Source organism: Notolepis coatsorum (genome assembly GCF_963971535.1).
Source record: "Notolepis coatsorum genome assembly, chromosome: 7".
Taxonomy (NCBI): Eukaryota; Metazoa; Chordata; class Actinopteri; order Aulopiformes; family Paralepididae; genus Notolepis; species Notolepis coatsorum.
In genome coordinates this window covers 157,655,395-157,669,776 of record NC_140171.1, presented here as the reverse complement: position 1 = coordinate 157,669,776, position 14,382 = coordinate 157,655,395, and the positions used below count along the sequence as shown (strand labels likewise).

At 42.7% G+C, this 14,382-nt stretch overlaps 2 long non-coding RNA genes across 2 annotated transcripts; both read right to left on the bottom strand.

Annotated features, from left to right (window-relative positions):
- Positions 1-9,250: 9,250 nt before the first annotated feature.
- LOC311232316 lies at positions 9,251-10,336 on the bottom strand. The gene is made up of 4 exons (XR_014619937.1): positions 10,218-10,336; positions 9,884-10,055; positions 9,606-9,754; positions 9,251-9,450 (listed from the first exon to the last, which is right to left on the bottom strand). It is a non-coding gene; the product is annotated as an uncharacterized lncRNA (long non-coding RNA).
- Positions 10,337-11,436: 1,100 nt separating this feature from the next.
- Positions 11,437-13,261, bottom strand: LOC311232318. The gene is made up of 4 exons (XR_014619938.1): positions 13,130-13,261; positions 12,039-12,273; positions 11,675-11,948; positions 11,437-11,570 (listed from the first exon to the last, which is right to left on the bottom strand). It is a non-coding gene; the product is annotated as an uncharacterized lncRNA (long non-coding RNA).
- Positions 13,262-14,382: the final 1,121 nt, after the last annotated feature.

Below are 14,382 nucleotides of genomic sequence, written 5' to 3'. Positions count from 1 at the left end.
TTGTCCGAATACGCTGGCGATGTGGGGGGCGGGGTCACTAAGTGCCCACCTGGTGGGGTCTTGATGCTGGCATCATGGACTTCTCCGGGCCCCCGTTCCAGGGGGTCCAGTCCCTTTGGTGGGTCTGGGTCTTCCTTTGCGCTCCGCTGCTACGGCCTTGCCACGGGGTTGGGTTTGCCCTTGACCCCGTGATTCTGGGGGCAGTAACGAGGTTGTTCCCTCCGTTCGTTCCCGGGTGGCATGCGGGTTGTGCGTGTGTGTAGTCGTGGGGTCAAGCCACGGTCTGCTCACCCTGTGCGTTGAGTTGCTTGAGTGCCTCTTCGCACGGTCGGGTCCGTCGCCCTCCCGGGAAACCTCTAATAGGGGGGGTGCCCTCCATTAGGGGGGGTCGGGGGGGCTAGGCCCTCCCTGTTCTGTTGGTTGTGGGGGGCCTTCAGCGGGGTGTATTTGTCGGCCAGTGGCTCCGCTTGGCCTCCCCCTATGTGCATGAGTGATGCCAAGCGGATCCCCTAATGAAACAGAACGATAGGTTATGACTATAACCAAGTTCTGTTAATTAGGGGTGACGCTTGGCATCCGACGCCGCTGCAGCCCTTGACCTCACCTTGTGGTGAAAGCTTGGGAAGGAGGAGAGCACACACACCTGCTTATGAAGGTAAGCTAATGAGGGGTGTGGTCAGACTAATACTGGTATTAGAGGTACATTTGTGGAATTTATTCAGCGCGCGTGCACGTACGTGAGGGAGTGCATGAGTGATGCCAAGCGTCACCCCTAATTAACAGAACTTGGTTATAGTCATAACCTATCGTTATCCCTTTGTCAAACCAGACTTGAAAGGAAGAATCAGTGCAAGAGGGCAGGAATACATGATTGTTAAAAGTGGGGGAGAGGTCAGAGGCCCTATGGAGGCCGAGGCTTTTCCTGATTTGAATCCAAATTTTTGTGGAGTCGACCACCATTGGGTTTGCAGAGAGTCCAGTAACCGACATAGGGAGTTGGGAGCACAGCAGAGAGCGAAGAGAGTATCTAGAGGAAGAGAGTTCCATGTCGACCCACACCGGGCCTAAGTTGTGTGTCGTGCCCCTCATCCAGTATAAAAGTTTGTGTATGTTACACGCCCAGTAGTAGTGCTGGAAGTTAGGCAGTGCCAGTCCCCCTAGCTCTTTGGGGAGTTGTAGTATTGATCTCCTCATCCGTGGGATCTTATTGCCCCAGAGGAAGGAGCTTATTAATCGGTTGAATGTCTTAAAGAACGACTTCTTAATGAGGACTGGGATATGGGTGAAGAGATATAAAAACTTTGGTAGCACTACCATTTTAATTAAATTTACTCTGCCCACTAGAGACAGTGGAAGACATGTCCACCTGTTGAAGTCTAGTTTGCACTTTTCAAGAAGAGGTGAGAAGTTTTTTGAGAACATTGTTTGGATTGAGTTGGTGATGTTAACCCCTAGATATCTGAATCCATCTGTTGTATACTTAAAGGGGAAGAAAGTCCGGGGTATTTTTTTGGCTGAGGGGTTGATTGGGAAGAGTTCGCTTTTATGAAGGTTTAACTTATAGCCCGGATAGGACCCGAACTTGTCCAGTATATTAAGAATTATAGGGAGAGAGGCGGTCGGGTTAGATATATACAGCAGGAGGTCGTCTGCATATAGGGACAGTTTATGAACTTTTCCGACCCGTGTGATGCCTTCAAACCTCTCTTCCTGTCCTAACCAGATGGCCAGTGGTTCGATGGCTAGGGCGGACAGAAGGGGGGAAAGGGGGCAGCCCTGTCTGGTGCCTCGATGAAGGGGAAATGAGGCTGACTGAAGTCCGTTTGTATGGACTGAGGCGACTGGGTGAGTGTAGAGTAACTTAATCCAGGCAATAAAGTCAGGGCTAAAACCGAATTTCAGCAGTATAAAGAAAAGGTAGCCCCACTCCACTCTGTCGAAGGCCTTCTCTGCATCCAGGGAGACAATTACTTCTGGTGACATAGAGTTAGGGGAATTGAGGATATTAAGAAGCCTCCTAGTGTTATGAAAGGAGTGTCTACCCAGCATGAATCCAGTTTGGTCAATTGAGATTAAACTTGGTAATACCTGTTGTAAACGTTTGGCTAGGATTTTGGATAGAATTTTTAAGTCTACATTTAAAAGTGAAATGGGTCTATAGCTGCCACATAGAAGAGGGTCCTTGTCTTTCTTAAGCAGGAGAGAGATCGAGGCCTCAGACATAGTTGGGGGCATGCGCCCCCTCGAAAAGGACTCGTTATACATTTCCTGGAGAATTGGAGCGATGGATGTAGAGAATGACTTTAAAAATTCCACAGTGAACCCATCTGGGCCCGGTATTTTACCATTCTGTAGAGACGTAATTGCTTCCAGTACTTCCGTAATCTTAATCGGACCGCCCAATGCCTTAGCTAGGTCTTGATCGATATTGGGGAAGGCAATCTCCTCTAGAGGGTTGTCCCCTTCCCATATGTCTGATGAGCACTGTGAGTTGTACAGTTCTGAATAAAAGGCAAGGAACGTCTTATTAATCTCTACAGGGTCTAAAATAACATCACCAGTCGTGGATCGGATCTTGGGGATCAGTCTGGATAGGGATGTGGCACGTGCTTGGTGAGCAAGCAGTCTCCCCGCCTTGTCACCAAATTCAAAGAACCGCTGTCTGGTCAAGAATAGCTGCTTCTGCGTTTTATTTGTAGTCAGTAAATTGAATTTAGATTGGAGTTGAAGACGTTCTTTATATAGGGCCGGGGTAGGGGCTGAGGCGTAAAGGCTATATATGGTCTGCGGTTGCAGTCAGATCAGCTCTTTCTGTTTTATTTAAGATGGAGATAAAAGAAATTGCCTGACCCCGCATATATGCCTTAAATGTTTCCCATAGAGTGCACCTAGAGATTTCGGGAAAGTCATTGGTGTCTATAAATAAGGAAATCTGTACCTCAAGAAATTCCTTGAAAGGAGTTTGGGCCAACATTGATGAGTTGAGCCTCCATTGTCGGAAAGGGGGAACATATCTAGAAAAGGTAATATCGACTGAGGTGGGGGCGTGGTCTGAGATCACAATACTGTGGTACTCACAGGAGTGTACGTCTGACAGGTAGCGGTTGTCCAAAAGGAAAAAGTCAATACGCGAATAAGAGTGGTGTACATGTGAGAAAAAATAAAAAGCTTTATTTGAATGTGGTTTAGCTCTCCAGGGGTCGAATAAACCTAAACTATTTTTATATGTGTTGAGAATTTTAGCTGATTTGGATATGAAGTGGGGGTTGGACGACGACATATCTAAGGTGGGGTCCTGTACCAGATTAAAGTCACCACCGATAATTAAATAGTGGTCATCTACCTTGGGAAAGGAGGAGAAGAAATTGGATAGGAATTTGTCATCATCCCAGTTAGGTGCATAGACACATGCCATAATCACAGGTGTACCACATAGCCTACCTGAAATAATCACAAATCGTCCATTAGGGTCTTCAATAGAATTTGATAACTCGAAGGGGATATTTTTATTTATAAGGTAAAAAAAAAGGTATATAAAAAGGTAAAAAAAAAAAAAGAAAAAAAAAGAAGGGAAACAAACTAACAATATACCTACATCCGCCCTTGTCCATATCCCACCCCTCCAAATCCACCCGTACGAACCCACCCATGCGTCTTCCCCCCCCCCCCCCCCCTACATGCCCACCCACCTCCCCTCTATACTCCCAGCAGGATAGCTTTCCTACTTTTATAACTTCTCCTATCTGGAGATTACGCTGCATCCCACCTAGTGTGGGATGTGCATAAAGTCCCCCCTGTGTCTCCCGAGTTTCGTGGTCTCTGTCCAGCAGAGAGATTTTTACAACTTTTTGAACTAAACCTATAAACTGAAGCTATGACATCAGACATGGCCACAAGTAAATGTCTCACATTTAGCAGATGGACTTTATATGAACTAATAATTGCAATAAAATGCATATACGTATTGCAGGTGTGCCTGCGTTAATGCTGCACTTACACACATGAAATGAGCTTTGAGTGAAATAATAATAAGTGTGTGCGTGCACCTGCTGCCCATGCATAAGAAAAAAAAAAGAAAAAGAAAAAGGCTTTAGATGAAATAGTAAATTCAGTATTCATACCAACGCAGTGAGTGGGCTTTAAGCGAAATCATATTAAATGCATGCGTATACGTGCTGCACCTATCTGTGCAGTAAGTAGGCTTTTTAGGAGAAATAATAATAAATGCATACATACTGTGTGTTCACACATACACACACATGCCTGTCTACGAATGCATGTGCACTCACACACATTCATGTAGCCATGTGCATGCAAACAAGCCTACCAGTACCACACTAATTGTCAAAAATTCATGTTCTTGGAGAGCTAATACCACAATGGCCACATGTAGCCTATAAACAGTGTTGGGACTAACGCGTTACAAAGTAACGCGTTACAGAAACGAAGTTACTTTTTGCCGCAACTAGTACTCTAACGCATTACTTTTGAAATTCAGTAACGCTACTTACGTTACTGAATGGTTTGTTAGTTCGTTACTGCGTTCTTTTTATGTAGATTCATAGCGAGCGTCCTTATTTCGCCTGCGTTTGTTTTGTTTACTGTAGACTGAAAGGCGCTATATAAAACGAAGTATTATTATTATTATTATTTCTTTCCGTAGCCTCATTCTGGTTTCGCACTTCTGATTGGCCACTGACGTTCTGAAAGAAATAGGCGCTCTCTACAGTAAACAACAAGAGGACGCTCGCTATGAATCTACATAATAAGAACGCAGTAATAATAACGAACTAACAAACCATTTAGCAACTACTTGGAGAGATAATTAATATACAACATGGAAACGAGATAAAGAACATGTTTGAAGGGCTGCTGGAGTCAACTGGACTAACGTTACATCTCGACCACCGCAGACTGGTGACGGTGAGTGCAATGTGTTCACTGAAACTCAAGATCAACGGATTTTGACTGTACAAAATCTGCCAGGGAATCTCATAATACTAATCAAACAATATAAATATAGTCCTTTCATGCACAATTGATATCCTAACTATTCTAACGTTGCAATGCTTTGATAACAACGCTGCAAGATGGTTATGAATGAATTAATGAATGGATGAATGAATGAATGAATGAAAACTTTATTTAACAGATTGCAGAATGGGTACAATACAGTACGGCTCAATACATACAATTGTTAAGGGGATGCAGACCTGAGAAAGACGTTTGTCTTGTTTCCATCAGGGTCCCCCATTTTCAATTCATATAGACATTTATGACATACACAACATACATGACATTTATGGCATAGGGACATATAGGTATTTAGTACTGATACATTTGTGACATAAACGGTATTCCAATATACAGTACTGTTACCCCTAGATCCTGACAGAGTATATACATATGATGGGGAGGGGACTGTACATTAGGAGGGGGTGGGTGGGTGGGAGAGAAATATACATACAGCGGGGAGGGAATATATAATGAAACGCTCTAGACCACATTGCTTAGCAGAGTTCGGTGATGTGAATGGAAACTGTCAAGTTGATCAACCGATTTTGAGTATATGGGGCATGGGACTTGAGCAATTTTTTTTTTTTTTTTTTTTAAATAACTAAATAGTTACTTTTCACAGTAACTCATTACTTTTGGGTGTAAGTAACTAGTACAGTAACGAAGTTACTTTGAAATGAAGTAACTAGTAAAGTAACTGAGTTACTATTTTTCAGTAACTAGCACAACACTGCCTATAAAGTATAATGTCCACAGTAATCGAATAGGCTTTAGATTAAATACTAGGAAGTAGATATACATGTATGTACACACACCCTCCGACACAAATAGGATTCATATGTGCAGTAATAAGCATGAATGCCCACAAACACACACCCCTATACACACATCCACACCTAAAGAAAAATAAAAAATAGAAACCGACAAGGTTCAATGCCAAAAGGTTTAGATTCTCTCTCCCCTCAGTCTAACTCTACTTGAATGATAGACAGTCTGCTGTCTGGTAGAGAGTGGCGAGAAATAAAATAAAAGAGAAAAATTAATAATATGTTAACCTTGTTATATTCGGCAGATTGTAGTATTAATCCCAATATAAACGGGTTAGGGTCTGTGAGGCAAGGTCGTGAGCAGTGGTGCAGTCGTGGTCACACGCGGTTACACGCCGTGTTACTAGATGATCACTGAGGCAGAAGTACGCGCGCACAAAGATGCGCTCTATCCATTCGTTGTGCGCTAAGTACCCGGCCAGTGGCCACCCATAACAAAAGCGCGTCTTCAACCACGCCCCCGCCCGCAAATACAAACAGATATAAACAGATCATTTGAGTACACCCGGCCACCCATAACAAAAGCGCGTCTTCAACCACGGCCCCGCCCGCAAATACAAACCGATATAAACAGATCATTTGACAACAGTATCATGTTCCTACCTGCAACGCAACCTGAACCAACGATGCCACCGCCGCTCCCCAAGAGAAGAAAGTTGCAGCTTCAGAATCAGCTTATCCAAAGAAACTATAGATTAGTGTGACAAACTGTTTTTACCATAATTCGTTTTGATGGAATATTGTGTGACTCACTTGATCACAAAGTTTGCCTACTTTAATTAAGTGTCTCAAAAAAAAAGAAGCAAATAACAAGCTGCAATAATAATAATAATAATAAAAAAAGAGAACAGTAGTGAAGATGATCGTGATAATGATAATAATAATGACAATAATAATAACACTAAGCCAAACACGTTGCATTAAAGTATGTTGCGTGACTCACTTGATCACAGAGTTTGCATACCTTAATTAAGTGTCTCGAAAAAAGCGAATAACAAGCTGCAATAATAATAATAATAATAATAATAATAATAATAATAATAATAATAATAATAATAATAATAATAATAATAATAATAATAATAATAATAAAAAAAAAATATATATAGGACAGTAGTGAGGATGATCATGATAATAATAATGACAATAACAACAAGACTAAACAAAACCCGCTATATTAAAGGGGCTATGCAGTGCTATTCCTAGCACTATTTGGGCAACTTTACACAATTCCTGTGAGTCTATGTAACACATCTGTAATTTTTATTCAAAAAATAATCATTGTTTTATATTTCTAATCTTGTACTCAAAACCAGCATTTTTCAGCCTCAGGAAATCAGGCTATTATTGGCTTGGCTCCACCCATACTAGCAGAATGCTTTGAGTGACAGCCACCCACCAAATAGCTCCGCCCATCTCCCCGTCCTTCCCTCTCTTCCCTCTCAGGTGTTTTTATTTCGACACGCAAAACATATACGGATTTTACTAACTAACAGCATTAATAACAATCAACAATCATGGCTGTACATTATGTTTGGGATCCAGAGAGCGACCCACATGTATGATTCAGAAGAAGAAGAAGAAGTCGATTTGCAACAACGAGGCTTACATTACATCGTTTCCGATTGGTAAGTTGATTGCACAGTTAGTCTAATGTAAGTAATTTAGGACCTGCTCCGAGGTCATCAATTGGCACACATGCGATGCATGCATGCAATCCATATCTGCGATTAACCCATCCCGTCGTCCTTCCCCCCAAGGGCAGCCGGGAGCAGACAGGCACAACGTGAGCTGCGCCAGGGGACCAATCCAAGTGCTCCTGTCCGTCTTCGTCAAGGACGCCACAGCGTTAGCGATCTTGTTGTTGTGCATGTTTTTCCATTGGGTTTATCTTATCGGGGGGGAAACCCTTGCGAGCACGGGGAGAACATGCAAACTCCACACAGAAAGGCCTGGGAGATACCCCACCTGGGTAACTGGCACCATGGAAACCTGGTCCCCAAGCGGGATTCGAACCCTGGACCTTCTTGCTGTGAGGCGACAGTGTTAACCACTACACCACCGTGCCACTACACTACACCACCGTGCCGCTTGTGTACTTCTGTCGCGGCCCGTCGAAAACACACACTAACGTTAGATTGTACTCACACCCCCCCCAAACAACAGCGATCGAGGCTTACAAATAGTTTACGATTGGTTAGTTGATTCCACCGTTAGTCTAATGGTTGCCGAAATAACGGTACTTACTTACTTGATCGATCAGCCAGCTTTTGCTTCGATAGCTTACTATAAGTAACGTTACCTTGCTTCAATAGTTTGCCAAAATGTTAGTTTATAAAGAGCAGCAGTTATACTGTATACAGTGTACTTACTTCTGTCGCGGCCCGTCGAAAACACACACTAACGTTAGATTGTACTCACACACCAACAGCTTTATACAGTGTCCCCCCCCCCCCACTCCTATGTACAGTTTTTACGGCAAATGTATATCCTTTTTTTTCTGGGCTCTCTTTGCATCACAAACAGTACTGTATTTACAAATATGGTATGTCATAAATATATAGATGTAGCAGTACTGTCTATCTATATGTCATATATGTTACGATGAATTGAAATTGGGGGACCCTGATGTAAACAAGACGAAAGTCTTTCTCTGGTCTCCATCATAGCAGTTGTGTTGGTATTGAGCAGTACTGTATTGTAGCAATTTTGATCATTGATTGATAATTTCATTCACCCTCAAATCAATCTACTAGGTGCACGTGCGGAAATTGTGAACGGATGCCAACAGAGGCTGAGAATGTATGCTGCATGGAAGTTCCACAGGTAAAGTAGTAACACAACCTTGCATCTTGGTAGCACTGAAAACCATGCATATGGCTAACGATTTAATTTTATATATATAGGTCAGACGTCGAATTAACCAGGAACCAACTGGACTACTGTGCATGGTTGATCATCCGGGATTGGATCCAGTGTGCTTCAACCCCTATACCATCCAAATGGCAACTAATATCTACAAGGCAGATTTTGGCCGGATACCAGAAAGCGGAATCAATAAGTAAATAATATTTATTACAGATTTATATATTTTTTTACAGGTGTTTCTCCATCTTGCATCTCTCAGACTATACTAATCTTTCTTGCAAACACAATCTAATCCTTATTGCACATCACATATAATCAATGCTTGCTACTGTCCAATGACATGACATGACAAATGGTTATTTCCCAGCTTTTTTTTAATTTTATTTGTGCATAAATATAATACTTATTTTTCTTTAGCCGTTTCAGATATATCGCGTACAGGTGCTTTGTGGCGTGGTGTTGGGGATACTTAGGACGCAGAGTGAGGGTAGTAATCCCTTCCTGTGTAGTGGTTCGAATCCGCACCGAATTTCCGGATGCTGATGGTGTCTATACTGGCTTCAGACCGGTACAAGATTGAAGCGTGACACATAGGCGGAAACCGCTTCTTCCATGGAAGGCCTGTCGAACTGTGCGCACAGATGTTCTGGGATGGGAATCGCCTCAACCACCTGGATATATGGTTGGGGGTCACGAATGACGGAGTCAAACAGGAGCTCCATAAGCTGGTTGACATAGTCTGTAAATGAGAAATTGTTATTTGTTTTGTCATGTTAAAAAGGTTATTATTTATTCAATTTATTGTTATTAATGCTGTTCCACTGTAAGTGGAAATATTTTTCTATTTATATAGGTCATGTGTGTGCAATAATAAATGTTGATATTTTGACTTACTGACTGTCGGAGCGATTTTCCTTGGTTTTATAGTGTGCCCACCCTTTTTGGCCTTTGGAAAGCTCATCTTGTAAGCCGGGGCTCCCGAAGCGTCTGTCGCTTGCTGGCGATTTGAGTTTTCATTGAAATGCATTGCAGCTAGGTATAGTCTGAAAGGAACATTTCAATAAGCACAAGCAATATATTTGTAGTTGATCTGAGGTTATCTAATGCAACATAATGAGTTATTTGACAAATCAGGAGTCCATAATTAGTCATTTGTACACAATATAAAATACCTGCAAAGCATTCCAATGTATGAAAAAACAACGTTTTTTGGGGCAAAACGTAAAATCACACTGTGATAGGACTCCAGTGAAGACGTTTGATGGTGTGGACTTAGTTTGGCGACATCTTTGATGATCCTTGTGTTTAGCAGAACCTTCTCGAGCTGGTGGGCCGGTTTTGAGTCTAAAGTAAAAAAGAAATTGCATTCAGATATTTCATTAGAGTATATTACAGTAGATTAGAATTATTCAAGCAAGTATACATTTGTAAATCACACCAATCTAGAATGAGGACATAAATAAATATGTTGAGTATATATTCATGATGAAAGACAGACAGACATACCAGGTTTAACCCACTTGCTACTATCTCTCGATACACGGTCAGCATGAAGACAACGCGGATAGAGTGGTTCTTCGTCGTGTTCATGTACATTCATCATGTGATTGAGACATGACTTCCACCTAGCCACCCTCTCAGCGGGCGTCTTCGATGTGGCAGCGGTCCAGTAGAGGTGGTTAGATATGTGTGGGCGCCATTTTTTTATCACCTTGCAGTCTTTCGCTTGTGCAACCTTGTCTAGCTTCTTAGACAGACCTTGAATTACATAACATAACATTACATAACAGTCGTATGACATACATGACATACAGATAGACAGTACTGCTACATCTATACATTTATGACATACCAGATTTGCAATTACAGTACTGTTTGTGATACAAAAAGAGTCCAGAAAGAAAAGAGTATATACATTAGGCGTAGAAACTGTACATTGGATTGGGTAGGTGGGGGAAGGGGGGACTGTACATTGGAGGTGGTTGGGTGGGTGGGGGGGGGGGGGGGGGGGTTGGGTAGGAGTGGGGGGGGGGGGGGGGTTGGGTGTTGGGTAGGAGGGGTGGGATTGAATGTGGGATGCCTTTCGACATACCTTTGGCCACATGCCACACATCGTAGAAGTGTTTGATGCCCAGATCTCTCAGGTACTTTTGAATCTGCGGGTGACGATCTGTGACAATACAGTCCAAGGTCACAGATCGGTCCTTCAGAAGAGCGAGGCTTCTCCTCAAGCCTTCTAATTCCATATGGTAGCTGCCCCCCACCTCATTGCTCTGTTGAGGTACAAGCAAGGAAGGGAAGAGCAATGAAATAGCCTTTTCAAAATAGTCACCAGCGTTAAAAATAACTATTCCACCATCCCACAATTTCCATTTCCTAACCCCCGCTCACACACACAGCCAAACCACTTCACACCTACAGCGATTCAAGATTCAAGACCGAGAGCTTTGTGAGATGTGTTTGTTAGAGCACAATGAAGGGTGCGGTGTCTTCAGACTTGTTAATTACCTGAATTAGTTGGACGTCTATGACATGATTGGTGGCGAGTTCCATCACAGAGTAACTACCATACTTAGCACTGTGGCCTGTTGAAAATAATAATAACAATTTCAATCAATGTAGTGCAATATTAAAAATGTATTCATAAAGTAGAAATTTGACATTGGGGAGCTTTTTCTAACCTGGAGAATCGGCTCTCATGTCACCACCGATTATCACCATCTCTTCCTGGCTTAATCTGGCGAGGGTAAGCTCTTGGTCCTTATACCACATGCTCAGAACTGCCGGTTCCAAGAACTTCTTGGCGTGTTCCCGAAACGCTCTGTACTTTATTGTGGAGACGTGTAACGCATTGAGAACCTAAAAGAATAAATGAATAACGCTTTGTTAATATGCACGTGTGAATCACAAACAAAAACATAATGTATATCTGACTTGTCAATCAAATCAATCAAATCAAATACCTTCTCCATTTGGGTGAAAAATGAGCCAGTGAAAAAAACTGCTGCAGACAGCTGAATATTTCCAGCTGGTGTGCTCCCGATGAGAGGCTGACTGGCCCACTTTCGGCTATATTTACAACTGGGGCAAACTTGGGAGACAGCCAAGATGGTCCCTCGCGTAGTTTTGTTGATATGACATCGAGCATCGCACACCGGACACTGTTGGAATAATTCCAGTAGACTGTCTTCGTAAACGATGTATTTCTGGACCTCATAGATTGGTTTTGACGGTTCCCTGCTCGAGAAAAACACAAATAAATAAAACGGCACAACTATACAGCTTTTCTATTTTTACGTGGCCATGGAGATCTTTGTAACAACTTACGCTACAATTGAGGGCTCGCTCATCAAAGAGTCAATGTTGAAAGTGGAATCCTGAGGCTCTGGAACGTCTATCGAGCTGTAGGTCACTTCATCGTCATCAGACTCCAGTCGTGGTCTTTTACTGGGTCTAAACGCCTTCACAGGTGTTGACGTGGAGGGTCCCTGTTGATTAGACCAGTAGCCAGTAGTTGGGGTCCCCACCGCGACAGATACAGACACGACTTTCGCCTGAACACCTATTTACAAAACATAGTTTAGTCAAACAAGGGATTGATTGATAACTTTGCTCACTCACTCACTCACTCACTCACTCACTCACTCACTCACTCACTCACTCACTCACTCACTCACTCACTCACTCACTCACTCACTCACTCACTCACTCACTCACTCACTCACTCACTCACTCACTCACTCACTCACTCACTCACTCACTCACTCACTCACCCACCCACTCACTCACTGACTCACTCACTCACTCACACACTCACACACTCACACACTCACACACACACACAGATGAATAATCTTTTGTCTTGTTTACATCAGGGTCCCCCATTTTCAATTCATCAGGACATATATGACATACATGACATACAGATAGTCAGTACTGCTACATCTATACATTTATGACATACCAGATTTGATTTGCAAATACAGTACTGTTTGTGATACAGAAGGAGTCAAGAAAAGGGAGTATATACATTTGACGTAGAAACTGTATATTGACAACCATACTGGGTAATTTACATTGGAGGTGGGGGGGGGGGGGGCACACTGTATAAACAAGTAAAACTGTACATTGAGGGGGGGGGGGGGGGGACACTATACAAACAAACAAAATTGTACATTGGACTATTGACAAAACCATACTAGGTAAATTACTGTACATTGGAGGGGGTTGGGTTAGGATATTTACAGGGGCCAGTGTTGAATTGCAGTCTCCCGTAGGTGTCCCTTGAGAGAGGTTTTGAAAGTGGGTAGTGATCCACATTCCTTTACAGCTTTGGGTGAAAGCGGTGAAAGGAAGGGCCAATCTACACAATCCTGGGTCACATTATTACATTACATCACACTGAGTTACAAACCTACCTTGACTCTTGACATGTGACCGTAGTGTTTTCATAGACAGCTGTGTACCAACAGAACGTATCTTTGGGTTGTCTGTCTGGCAACTGATGTCCCTTGAAGCAGGAGGCAGGCGTACATTGGCGCTGGAACTTGTGGCCTAAGAATGACCAAATAGTAAAACAATTACAATATAATCCAAGCCACAAATATAACGTTACCTTGTTTACCTCTCACTAGTTGTGTTTTTTTATTTAGCAGTTATGACTAGCTTGCTTCAATAGTTTTCTATAACGTTACTTTATAAAGAGCAGCAGTTATATACAATAACGTTAGATTGTATTTATGATAACATATCTCACCCACCCCCCAAGGTTCCCTCCCACATACAAACAGTGAACGTAGCTAGCAACAGTCAGTAAGTTAGCTGGCTAATTACGACATATCTACTTACTACTTGTGTCGGGTCGCGTATTGTCTACTTACTACTTGTGTCGGGTCGCGTATTGTCGGTACAACTCCTTTGTTTAGCACCAACATGGATACCACGCCAGCATCAAAAATACCTTGATTGGTAACGTCCTCGGTGGAAAAATGTGCAGTACAAACCCGAGTATTAGACGTTGCGACAGAACTTGGAGGGTCCCCAAAAACGAACTTGTTCCATTGTTGGCGAAGTTCGGCATCAACGGGAAAACCGTGCAAAGACGTATTAGTAGCTTTACAGCCAGGAACAGAACATGTTCTGCGGGGTTTGCTCATCGTGGAAGATAGGCGAGTGACGGCATTCCTGTTTCTAGGTTGTAGGTCTAGGTTGTAGGTAGCAAGAATGGGGGCGGGCATTAGCTCCAACCACAGAGCCAATCGCATCACCGTGCGCTATCCACAGCGCCCAGTGACGTGCTCAGGGACTTCAAATCAAAATGACCCGATTTACTAGAGGCACAGAGGGGTTGGGCTGTAACTGAGCAATTCGCCAATATGGTATTTAGGCCCACGAACTCCTATTACTATAATACAATGCTAGAGACTGAAAAATGACATTTATAATGCATGGGACCTTTAAAGTATGGCAGGAGGCTTGACGAGCAAAACTAAACCAATACAGCTGCACTGTATTAATCAACAAGCTACTGCACAGCATAACCAAATTGACTGCTCTAATTCAACACAGTAGCTCATTAATTAAATATATTAATATAAATATTCAGTAGGCTCCTATGCAGTTCTTTAGTGATCGATTATCCGCCAATAATCGTAGGCATAGCATTGGTGAA